The sequence below is a fragment of the Panicum virgatum genome, chromosome 5K (genome assembly GCF_016808335.1).
Source record: "Panicum virgatum strain AP13 chromosome 5K, P.virgatum_v5, whole genome shotgun sequence".
Lineage (NCBI taxonomy): Eukaryota > Viridiplantae > Streptophyta > Magnoliopsida > Poales > Poaceae > Panicum > Panicum virgatum.
The window spans coordinates 1415362-1428349 of NC_053140.1; positions in this window are offsets into that span (position 1 = coordinate 1415362).

Genomic DNA, 12988 nt, shown 5'->3' on the forward strand with positions numbered 1-12988 from the left:
AGATACGGTCTCCCACCTATCCATCTACCTCACCGGCCTGGATGAACTTTACCGCGAACAGGCGGCCACAACTGAAGCACCAAATCCACAGGGCAGAAAAGGCAACCTAAGAACTGGAGGAACAACGGACAAGAGCCGCACGCGCCGAGTATTCCCTAGCCGCTCTCCAAGCCCCAATGGCAAGAAATACGAGGCTCGCAGAGGAATAGGTGGGTGGATAGAGGAAGAACCCAAAGAAACCCATTGGGATAGAGGTACTCAGACCGAAGATGATGTGATGGATCAGTGTCTTCCACCAAAGAAGCGCCCTATCCGGATCGAGGAAGAGTCCCCATAATAGGAGTAGCACTCCAAGCTAGAACCCTATCCTAATAATCGTGTATCCATGAAATCTATATCTCACCATATTGTAATAATAAATACCATCTACCCCCTTTTTACCCAAATATTTGTGCAAAACTTGTTCACCCTATCTTTGTTTTCAGATGGCTGAGGAAGGATAGACCCAGGGCAATTGCCAAGCTACACCTGGCTTCCCCAGCCTCTTGATCAATGCCCTAGAAAGCCTTGGCGTTACGGAACGCCCAAGGTACTACAGCAGAGAGTACGAGTATCATGGTACCCTCCGCTGCAGGGTGATCCTGGTCATCGCCAGAAGTTACCGCTACCCCGACATTCAGCCCTGGCGAGTGACCACTATAGGGTTTAGGCACCAAGACACCTATCCCTTGGCCGTCAGAAAGGCGCTCCGTTATCTATGCCGGATTTTTAAGGACACCTCGCCCCTACAACAATGAGGTTCTTCCCTCCGGCCATCAGAACCCCAGTTTGGGAAGCTCGTATGAGAAGCCTGGAAATGCGCCGTCATGAAGAAGACCCCCTGTACCAAGTGGCTACCTACCTAGTCTCTTTGGATCAGCTCTTTGATGAGCAAGCCAGCATCCTGAGGGAGCAGACCCATCGAGCCGAGCAAGCAGAGCTCACAGTAAGACTGCAACAGATCCGGGCAGCCCAAGCCGAGGCAAGAGCCGCAGTCGCGGTCAGTAGCGAAGCGGTTGCCCCGGAGAGCCTTAGGCAGGCTCGGGACCGGCGTATGTAAGAATGACCGGAAGTGGAATGCCAGTCCCGGCAATTGGGGAAGACCATGTTCTACTCGGGACGCCCGTCATAGGATGGGGACCACTCTTGAGAACCCTACAAGCCCCACCCGAGAACCCTGAAGGGTCTACTACCGCCGTTGAAAGAGAGGCTGTTGCGCAACCCCGGGAAGACGGAAACCTAGAGAACGGCGAGCAAGGACTGCTTGTTCCCCTGGAAGCACACTCCGAAGAAGGCTCGCCCCGCGAGTAGCATGCCACGAAGCCACCCCTTCGGCTTAAGTTGTACCCTTAAGTGTGATCCTGTACCCGGACGTGTTGTACACATTTTAGTCTTGTCCCCGTGTTGTACCCTCCCTTGCAGTAATAAAGTTGTTTGTGCTTGTTGTTTGCTATGTTTGTGTGCTTGTTGTTAGTTTGTGTGCTTTACGACGGAAGGTAGATTCTGCCTTTTCAAAAATATGAATTAAACAACTTAAACATCACTTAATCCTAATCCCAATCTCACAAAGACTCTACCCAATCTACAGATGGCTTCCCGAAGCGGTACGAGGGCCTCCTGCAACCGGACCCCTGCAGCCGCTGATGCAGGAGTATAGCCTAATGGGCAGAACCCTCCTCAGGAAGAACAGGAAGTGAGCCAGAACAGAGAAGAAAACCAAGGAGAAGTGCCACTGCCACCACCACCACCCCTCGGGGACTTGGCACAGATAATACACAACCAGACCCTCATACTGGAAACACTGGCCAATACCCTCGTTAACAAGCGGCCACGAGAGCAGACCATGAATGACAAGCTGACAACTTTTCTGAGGACCAAGCCGCCCACCTTTGTCAGATCCAGCAACCCCTTGGATGCAGACGACTAGCTGCGTGTGATCCAGAGGAAGCTTGAGCCGTTCGAATGTCAAGATCGAGACAAAGTTCTCTTGGCAGCTCACCAACTCACTGGAACCGCCTTGGTCTGGTGGGAGAATTACTGTGCCGCTGCCGAAGATGCCTCCACCATCGCGTGGAAGGAATTTATGAAAGAGTTCCGCTGCTACCATATCCCCTCAGCCACCATGAAGCGCAAGGCGGATGAGTTCCGAGCACTGCAGCAAGGAAGCATGTCAGTAGAAGAGTACACTCACCAGTTCATGGAGCTGGCCCGGTATGCACCAGAGGAAGTGGACGATGATGAAAAGAAATAGGACATGTTCAAGAAGGGATTGAACCCAGAACTCCGAACCTTGCTTACCCCTCAGATCTACCCGGACTTCAACACTCTGATGAACAAGGCCATTCTCACAGAAAGGGCCAAAGCTGAAGAGAGAAAGGATAACAAGCGCATGTTTATAGAAAGTAAGGCCCGCCAGCAGGACCGCTTTCAGAAACCAAGAAGCTTCAGCTATCCTGCACCAAGATCTCAGGTCCCAATGCATTATAGGACCCAGTCTCAGGTGATAGGCTCTCAGGTTCCTAACACACAGTTCAAAAGCCAGAACACCCTGAAGGCCCCGCAGAGCAATGTCAGCCAAGTCACCACCAACAACAGCAATGCTAAGGCCTGTTTCAACTGCCGAGAGACAGGGCATTTCATTGCTAACTGCCCATATGCCAAGAACAAGTCTACTACATCAGCCTTCTCCAACTCTGTGAATGGACCAAGGCCAATTCTGTCAGGTGCCAACCGAGTGCCCATCCGCAACAACAACAACATTAACAACAACAGTCAGCAGATTAGGCAGCCCCAGCAGTCATTTGGACGAGCCCGCGTCAACCACATCAACGCGCAGGAGGCTCAAGGAGCTCAGGGCGTAGTGCTCGGTGAGTACCTAGTCAGCTCAGCTCTTGCAACGGTATTATTTGATTCTGGAGCATCACACTCGTTCATATCCTCAAGTTTTGTGGAAAAGCACAATATACCTACAGTACTACTAAAAACACCCCTATTAACCCGGATGCCTGGAGGTGATATCAAGTGTCAACTAGGTTGTCTACGGGTAAAGATCAATTTAAGTGGGGTAGAATTTCTAGCAGACCTAGTAGTACTTAAGTCTAAGGGAATAGACGTGATCCTTAGAATGGACTGGTTAAGCCGACACAATGGTCTCATAGGTTGTACTGACAAAGTGGTACACCTAACGAACCCAGAAGGAGTACGAGTGACCTGCCATACCCAGGGAAGTGGATCTGACCCAATAGTGTTTAGCATGGAAGCCAAGTCCTTGGAAGAGGTCCCGGTAGTAAACGAATACCCAGATGTTTTCTCTGAAGAACTTCCCGGAATGCCACCAGATAGGGATATAGAGTTTGTCATCGATCTTGTCCCTGGAACCTCTCCTATAGCCAAGAGACCCTATAGGATGGCAGCCTCTGAATTGGCAGAACTAAAGAAGCAACTGGAAGAACTACAATGAATTGGCTTCATCAGGCCAAGCTCGTCGCCTTGGGGAGCCCCAGTCCTATTTGTCAAGAAGATTACCGGGCACTGAATGAAGTTACCATCAAAAATAAGTACCCCCTCCCCAGGATTGATAACCTTTTCGATCAACTAAAAGGGGCTAAGTACTTCTCCAAGATCGATCTGAGGTCGGGATATTTTCAGCTCAAGATTAGAGAAAGCGACATCGCAAAGATAGCTTTTGTCACCCGTTACGGGCAGTTTGTGTTTACGGTGATGTCTTTTGGACTCACCAGTGCACCTGCTTATTTCATGAACCTCATGAACAAGGTGTTTATGGACGAATTAGATAAGTTTGTCGTAGTCTTCATCGACGACATAATTATTTACTCGAAGAGTGTCCAGGAGCACGAGCAACATCTGAGGGTAGTTTTGGAAAAGTTGAGAGCAAACAAACTCTATGCAAAATTCAGCAAGTGTGAATTTTGGCTAGAGAAAGTGGCTTTTCTTGGACATATTCTGACCGCAAAAGGAGTAGCAGTCGACCCTGAGAAAGTCGAAGCGGTTTTCAATTGGCAGCAACCAACTAATGTTAGTGAAATCAGAAGCTTTCTTGGATTAGCTAGGTATTATCGAAGATTTATTGAGGGATTCTCCAAGATAGCCCAGCCCATGACGGAACTACTTAAGAAGGAAAAGAAGTTCGTCTGGACAGAATCCTGCGAAAGGAGTTTTCAGGAATTGAAGCAAAGGTTGACAACCGCTCCAGTACTAACCCTAACGGACATTCATCGGGATTTTGTCATTTATTGTGATGAATCCCGACAAGGATTAGGGTGTGTACTGATGCAAGACGAGAAAGTTGTTGCATACGCTTCCCACCAACTCAGGCCTCATGAGCAGAATTACCCAACACATGATCTGGAGTTTGCAGCCGTAGTGCATGCCCTCAAGATTTGGAGACATTATCTAATTGGAAATAAGTGCGAGATCTACACCGACCATAAGAGTTTGAAGTATATTTTCACCCAACCAGGCTTGAACTTAAGGCAAAGAAGGTGGTTAGAACTGGTTAAGGATTATAATGTGGAAATTCATTACCACCCTGGCAAAGCTAATATGGTAACCGATGCCTTAAGCCGGAAATCTTATGGACCCAAGGATGCCCATCTGCAGGAAGAAATGGCACGATTAAATGTGCACATTGTCCCTCGAGGTTCCATTCACAAGATGAGCATTCAATCTACTCTGGAGGATAAAATCAGAAAGGCCCAAAGTTCGGACAAGGACTTGATGGAAATCCGAATGCAGACTGGAGAAAACAAGGCACCGGATTTTAGAGTGGATAATAAGGGAACTTTATGGTATAAAAATAGGATTTGTATGCCCCAGAAAGGAGACTTCCGGCAAATAATCATGGATGAAGCCCATAACTCGGCCTACTCCATCCACCCAGGATCCACCAAGATGTATATGGACTTAAAACAAAAATATTGGTAGAAGGGAATGAAGACGGATATTGCACATTTTGTCGCCCATTGTGATACTTGTCAAAGGATCAAGGCCGAACATCAGAATCCAGCAGGATTGTTGCAACCCCTACCCATCCCGGTTTGGAAATGGGATGAGATAGGAATGGACTTTGTAGTGGGTTTGCCCAGAACACAAAAAGGACATGACTCCATATGGGTAATAGTGGACCGACTCACTAAAGCGGCTCATTTCATACCCGTACGGACCAATTACGGCGGAGAAAAGCTAGCCAAGCTTTATGTGGAAAATATAGAAATGTTGTATGGGGTGCCTAGCAGAATCGTTTTAGATAGAGGGACCCAATTCACCTCTAGGTTTTGGAAAATCTGGCATAAGGCCATGGGCACCAAATTGGATTTCAGCTCCGCTTATCACCCATAAACGGATGGCCAAGCAGAAAGGGTGAATCAGATTATGGAGGATATGTTGAGAGCATGCGTCCCTACCTATGGCAAGGATTGAGAGCAGAGTTTACCCTATGCAGAATTTTCATATAACAACGGTTACCAAGCAATCTTGGGCATGTCACCATTCGAAGCTCTTTATGGAAGAAAATGCAGAACTCCTCTGATGTGGTCAGAAGTTGGAGAACGTGCCCTAGTCGGACCCGCACTCATAAAGGAAGCAGAAGAAAGAGCGGCCGAGATTAGAGAAAAACTGAAGGCCGCCCAGTCTCGACAGAAGAGCTACGCAGACAAGAAGAGACGAGAAATAAGCTTCAACCCGGGAGAGTTCGTCTACCTTAAGGTTTCACCTATCCGGGGAACTCGAAGATTTCAGGCACAAGGAAAATTGGCCCCTCGGTACATTGGACCGTACCAAGTTCTGAAGAAAGTCGGAGCCATAGCATACCGACTGGAGCTACCAGAAGGAACGTCGGATATACACCCAGTGTTCCATGTGTCCCAGCTAAGGAGATGTTTGAGAGTACCTGAGAAGGAGCATGTGCCAGAAGAAGAGATAGATATACAAACAGACCTTCAGTACCAGGAAATACCTGTCAAGATTTTGGACACTGTCACTAGGAGGACAAGAAACTCCGAGGTACGAATTTGTAGGGTTCAGTGGAGCAGACACGGAGTAGAAGATGCTCTAAAGAAAGAATTTCCCCATCTGTTTAGGAACCAGCCGAATCTCGAGGACGAGATTCATTTTAAGTGGGGTAGGTTTGTGACATCCCGAAAAATTTACCAAAATAAATCACACGCTAAAAATATTTCTCAAAACTTTTTCATCGTTGAGCTTATTTAACCCTAAACCCTATTTCCTTCCCAGAAATTTTTCGCCGTACCGACACCCGATTTCAAGCGTCGCTCCATCTTTTCTTATCCTTTTTCGCCGACTGTACCCCTACCTCTTTTTCCTCGCCATCCCGCGCCGCTCAGCTGCCTGTCGCCCACGCGCGACCGCCGACCGCGAATATCGCCGGCGCGCGCTCGCTTTCCCTCCCTCTCTCTCCCTTTTTCTCTCTTTCTCTCTCTTTCCTTTTCTTTTTATTTTTCTTTTTTTCCCTCCCTCCCTCACTCTCGTTCCTCCCTCTCCTCTGCCGCGCGCTCCCGAGCGCCGCTCAGCTCGCTACCGCCCTTGCCCCACACGCTGCCGCGCGCACCCCTGCTCCCGTCCACTCGTGCGTGTACGCTCCCCTGCACGCCGAGCCCCTCGCCGCCTCGACGCGCGCCCTGCCCACGCACGCGCAACGCGTGGCCGCGCCGCTCGCCGTGCCACCCGCCGCTGACGGCCCGCCCTGCCCACCTGCCCACGCGGGCCCGAGACTCGCCGCGCCGCCCGTCGTCTAGTACCGCCACCGCCTTCCTGTGCTTCACCTGGCCGCATAGCGCCGTCGCCTCGCCGCCCGAGCCGCATAGGCCGCGTGCAGCGACGCCGCCGGCCGCACAGCGCCCCGCCTTGCCGCCGAGCCACACTGCTCGTGCACAGCGGCCGGCCCTCCCCCACATTGTAACATCCCAGTTTTCATCACTATTGAGGGGGAGTGTTGAAATATACAATGCAAATTTCTAGAAGGTTCTATAAAAATAAGGATAAACCATGGCATAATTTTGTTCACCATGACAAGGTTCTAGAATGTTCCACAAGAATCATAAGAAGACATGAAGCTTGGATATTTTCTTGTCATGGTAAAATTTAGAATTTTCTAGAAATAGATATTTGTAGGGAACTTCCTAGAGTGTGACATGTGTCACTCATCCAAGAGGGTATGGGTTCCTATATAAGGAGGGTGCCACCCCTTGCCATGCCATACTACTCCACTTCATCCAACACACATCCAAGGGCATGGTAGAAGTGAGCATAGGTAGAGTGTGCTAGGTGTGTGTTCATTTGTTGCTCCAATAAGTTAAGTGTATTTATAAGTGTTAGTCTCCCGGTTAAGCTTAGCACTTAGTGTTTAAGTTGTGATCCATCGAAGGTTGGCTCTGTCACCCGGGATCACAAAAGGGTCTGGGCTTCATCGAAGGTTGGCTCTGCCACCCGGAAGCCAGCTTCATCTATTGGTAGGCTCTGCCTCCCGGAAGCAAAAGGCGGCTCTGCCGTCAAAAGGAACCGGTACACTAAGTAACTAGAAGCTGACCGACTCTGAAGTGAGTTGGTGTAGATCCTCAACTTAGTAGGGCCACCTCAATTTCCAACAATTACTAAAATAAAACTTAGGTTGCAATTAAACTAGTAACGTAAAATAATACTAACGTCATATGAGGTATTACATAATTACTAGGCAAACTATTTTATACTCTTGCCTTGCGTTAGTACATTCGTTCCCTCCAGTAACCAGCATATGCATGCTTGCACCTACGACAAAAATCATCTCGTCTCTTTCCATAAAAGCCTCTCGAGTCAACGTACCATGCCATAATTCCCAGACAATCATGACAGCGCCTACCTCCTTTGCCATAACTTCATCATTCCTTGGAAGCCACAGAATACCCACACCATTGACCTTGAAATGACCCGTCATGGCAGCACCCACCTCGCCATAAATCGGGGTCGCCACGCAGTGTCGGCCGAGATTTTTTTCTGCCGAACCGCCTCCCCGCTCGCTCTCGCTCGAGCACGCGCGACACGCCGGCCCCACGACGGGACCGCGTACTGCCGCCGGCACCACGCCGTGCCGCCCACCTCCGCGTCCCCACCTCGCCCACGCCGCTGTAGCGTCCTCGCCGGCTTTGCCGCCTCGGCGCTCGTGCCTTCAATGCTGCCACTATTCGCGTTGACGATGATCTGCCGTAGCCCACGCTGTCGCCCGTCCCTGCGCGACGCCGCTGCTACTCTCCTCGCCTATAAAAGGAGCGAGGCCATGACGAGCCCCGTCACCAGCCCACGCACACCGAGCCGCTTCGCTCCGCTAGCTGAACCACTCCTCCCGAGCCCAGCTCACTCACGAGACGAAGCTCCAACAATTGGCCCTCTTCCTCGAGCTGTTCCACGCCAAGGTGAGATGGCAGGCAGCTCCCCCGACCATTAACTCCACAACACTAATAAAGGCCCAAAACACCCACCAGGCCATGAGCACTTAATCCAAATCATTCTACCAATCAATACTGTAAACTCAATATCTCCTTCATATCAACTCCTTTTCACGTAACTCTTTTTCCTAAACTCTCCTCAAATTATATACTATCTATTCCTCCTATTTTCATCTCCATTTGAGCTTATTTTATTGCTTGCTTGTGTTTGTTTGCCGGTTGTGCCGTTTTCACCCGTAGATCACGGAGTGACCGAGGAGGAGCCTGCCAAGGAGCCAGAAGACCCGTACCACGAGCAGGAAGCCGCCGCCGCCAACGCGTACGCAAGCGAAGGCAAGTTTCATCAACCCCTACATAAGCGGTTGCATCCATGTGAGGACGTTTAGCTGTAGCCTGGGTCTAGGATCGATTACATATACCAGTACTTGAGTGATTGAGTGTGCTCATGCATGCATCTGAGTAGTCATGCATATCCAGAACTGAGAATAGGATACGAAGGGATCTGGCTGAGACCAGGGCAGCTGGGTGTGCTGGAGCCGGCACTACCGTGGTGGTAGACGGGCAGGTGAGTGCTACCGTGGTGGTAGGCTCGAGTTGACATGTTGAGGGATGGTTGCTGCCCTGGTGAACCATAAGGACCGAGTTGTTTTGACATCTCACCTAGCTTACTTTAGTACGACCATAGGTTCCGGTATGGGCCGGACTTAGCCTAATCCCACTGGTTAGCCTGACGGTCGCAGGGATGGTTTACGGGTATAGACCATTGGGGTCAGGGCCCGAGGGTTTGTGCGGCCGCGCTGGGGCGTGACCACGGCTGGGTGTTGGCTATGTCGGTTGTCCGTTCGGGCAGTCGAGCGTGTGGGTACAGTGTACGACCTCTGCAGAGTGTATAATCCATTCGAATGGTCCGTGCCCACGGTATGGGCAGGCTACGGTGTGGTCCTGATAACTAGTGAGCTACATATTGTGGGTTGTGTCGAGAAGGGGTTGCATACCATTAGTTGCATTGCTAATGCATTGTGCTTAATGTGCGTCATGCATGTCATTCCCCTCTCGTAGGGTGAGGTGGAGCTTGCTGAGTACTTTTGTACTCACCCCTATTGATTTTTCTCCAGAGGATCCTGACTTTGTGCCAGAAGACTACGAGTAGATCGTGTCCGCACCCAAGCCGATCGAGTGGAGCCGTGATGGATGAAGAGCTAGTCCTCCATGCCATCATGCTAGTCGTTATCCTATGGTTGATCTGTGTAGCTCTGTGTTGTCACTTTATCCCTCGTGTATATGTTGAATAAAGCTCTGTATGACTCTGGACTCCACTTGATGTAACATGTATTATGCCGGACACTTTATTCGGCAGTTAATACATGGTTTAGCCTTGATCTTCGGGTCGGGGCGCTTCACATGTGCGCCTGCCCGAGCCGTCTTGTCGTCCTTGCAGCCCGCGCGCCGCTCCGCGACACTCACAAGAGGCCGAACGCCATTAAAGGCGCTCCGTCGAGCTCGCCGGGCCACCACCAACGCGGCCACCGCCCCCACCGCCTTCCCACGCCTATAAGTAGGCCCCTACGCTGCTTCCCCACCACCCCAGCCACCCCAGCCGCCGCTCGCCTCCTCCCTAGCTCCGCAGCGCCGCCGCCACGAGCTCCTCTACTCGCCGTCGCCGGCCCCCGTGGACAGCCCACCTCGCTACATCCTAGCCCGAGCCAAGGTAGGGAACAGGGTCCTAGTGGCTTCCTCTCACTCTCCCTCCTCTCCTTGGCCGCCGTCGAGCCCCGCAGCGGTGCCACCACGGCCGCCGTCGCCTACTGCCGCCCGCCGCCATGGCTCCCCTCCCTGCGGGCCTTCTTCCCTGGAAACGAGGGGGGGAGTCGACCCCACGAGCCTCCCTCTCTCTTTCCCCCATGGCCCCACCCGCCGCCGTGCCCTGGGCCGCCGGCGAGGCCCGCCGCTGGCGCCCAGGCGCGCCTCCCCTATTCTGCGGGAAGGGAGAAGAAAGGGATTTTTGCCCAAAAGCCCCTCCCTTTCTCATTATTTCTTAAAGAGCCCTCCCACTCTTTAACCTTTTTGCAAATTAAACTCTCTCTTTTATCATATTCCAAAATAAACCCTTTCACCATATAAACTTAATTCTAAATAAACCCCTGACCTTTTTCAGAATAGCCCGGTTATTTTCTAAAATTACAACCAAGCCCTTGCCCCTAAAAATATTTACAAAAAGGCACTTGAACCCCCGTTCAACCCCTAAACCTCTATGTAACCTATCATTTCATGCGCCAAATAATCTCCGATCGACCTGAAACTTTACCACGCCATTCCTATTATAGTTTTGACCATGCCAATAGAAAACCGCCCAAAAATATTATTCCTATCTCCATATCTTAATTGTTTCCGATTCGAGCTCAACGATAAAACCTTTATTTCCTTTTCTTGATGGTGTGTTTGTTTGTATACGTCGTAGATCACGGTGTGAACGAGGGAGAACCCATCGACGAGCAGTACTGCGAGCAAGAGAACGAGGATCAGTTCCGCGACCCCGAACCCGAAGGACAGTACCTCGAGCAGAACTTCCTGGAAGGCTTCGAAGACGGCAAGTCCAATCCCATCCTTTGATGCATGTTTGTCCTAGTTTTATAAAGGGTCAGTTGGATCCATGCCACTCCAATTTCTTGAAATTGGATCTCATGTTGAAAATCATGCCATTGAGTGGCATGATTTTCAACATGACACCCAATTTCACGGAGTTGTGGTGGCATGAATCGAATTTCCCTTTTATAAATACAACACATTGGCCTGTTTTTACAAAACTGCATATGTTTTGCCTGCTGAAAACATGGTTAGATAGCCACCCCTTGATTTGTTATAATCATTCCTTGACCACCTAGATTAATGTTTGAATGTGATCTGTTTGGATGTTAATCGATGCTAGAACGCTTAGGACCTTAAACACGATACAGCTTGTTTTATACAAAGAAATGGTGTGAGTGTGTGGGAAGGGAAAAATGGAAAATTTTCGAAAGATAAGTTTAGACGGGATGGATGGCATTTCTGTGTGAATTGCCGAACGGTGTGCTCGTACCTGCGTGGTTGAGCAAGGAAGGGAAATATCCATCTTGTCACAACTAAGGACCGAGTTGGTGTGTCATCTCATCTAACTCAATCATCGTGCAAACCACTCGACCGTTGTATGGGCAACGGCTTAGCATGAACCCCACTAGTTAGTCTGATAGTCATCAGGAGAGCTGAGAGCAACGGGTGACCAAGGAGAAGGGATAAGCTCTGTGTGACTTATGCCCCGGTTAAACCTCGGTGATAGGTCGATGACCCATTGGTGGATCCCGTGGTGGCTAGTTGGGTCTAACTAAGGTGGGTAATGGCTTTGTTGGGATCTGCACTGACACTAAGGTGATCATGCTGTGGTACCCCGCTTGTGGGTAAAGTTGCACACCTCTGCAGTGTTAAAATCTATTCGAATAGCCATGCCCACGGTACTAGGCGAGTTACGGTGTGGTCACATAACTAGTGTTTTCTTCTGGGAATGGACGGGTTGGCGTGAGAGGTTTTGGAAAAGTGTCCGGCAGTTGTGTCGTGTGCTACGGCAGATGAGGAGTCCGGTAGCAGCTTAAAACTTGGATCATGTGTGGGTCAACACTACGTGTTACCCGGTATAAAAAAAACTTTGCTTTGAAAATCCTTTCTTTCAAACGAACCCCTGCATAAAAATTTTCTTTCCGCAAATTAAACCCTAGCCTTATCCTTGATTTACCCTGTGCATTATATTCTGTTTATACCCCTCCGTGGGTGTGGTTGGACCTGCTGAGTACGTTTGTACTCACCCCATTCTTAATTTTTACAGAGGAAGATCCAGACTTCGTTCCCGAAGACGTTGAGTAGAGGTCCCGTCCTGCACCCAACTTTGCCTGTGGATAGGGTCACCCGCAGGAAGTTCCTTATGACGCAAGACTCTGATGACCCCCTCTTTGTAGTTAATATCATTGTGTGGGTGTTAGTTGTTATCCTCGCGATAGTGGCGCTTCACTACCCACTCCCGCGTAGAGTTGTACAGTGATGTACCATCTGATGTAATAAAAGTGTTATCAGCCTCCTGGGACTGATATTGTATCACTTTTAAGTCTTCTCTTATGAGAGGACACTTCATGTCCATAGCATTAATGAAGCTGCCCCATAAGCAATTTGATGACATGGCAAGAGAGTTAATGAGAGAAAAGATAGACATGATTTCTTATGCAAGACACCATGTCTACACAAGAATTAAGAAAAGGACAAACTTGATAGGGTGAGGCAATGAGAGATAAGAGAGTGAATTGGATGATATTTTTTTTTTCATTCGCCATAGAAACTATGCATTAGAAAGGTAGCGTCTATAGGTAGTTTCTTGCTCTCTTTTTTCTTTAGACATCACATATGAACACTATGGGTTGGGGATGGCCTTAATGAAGGCTTTGACTTTGTGTGTTTTACATAAATCGAGATAA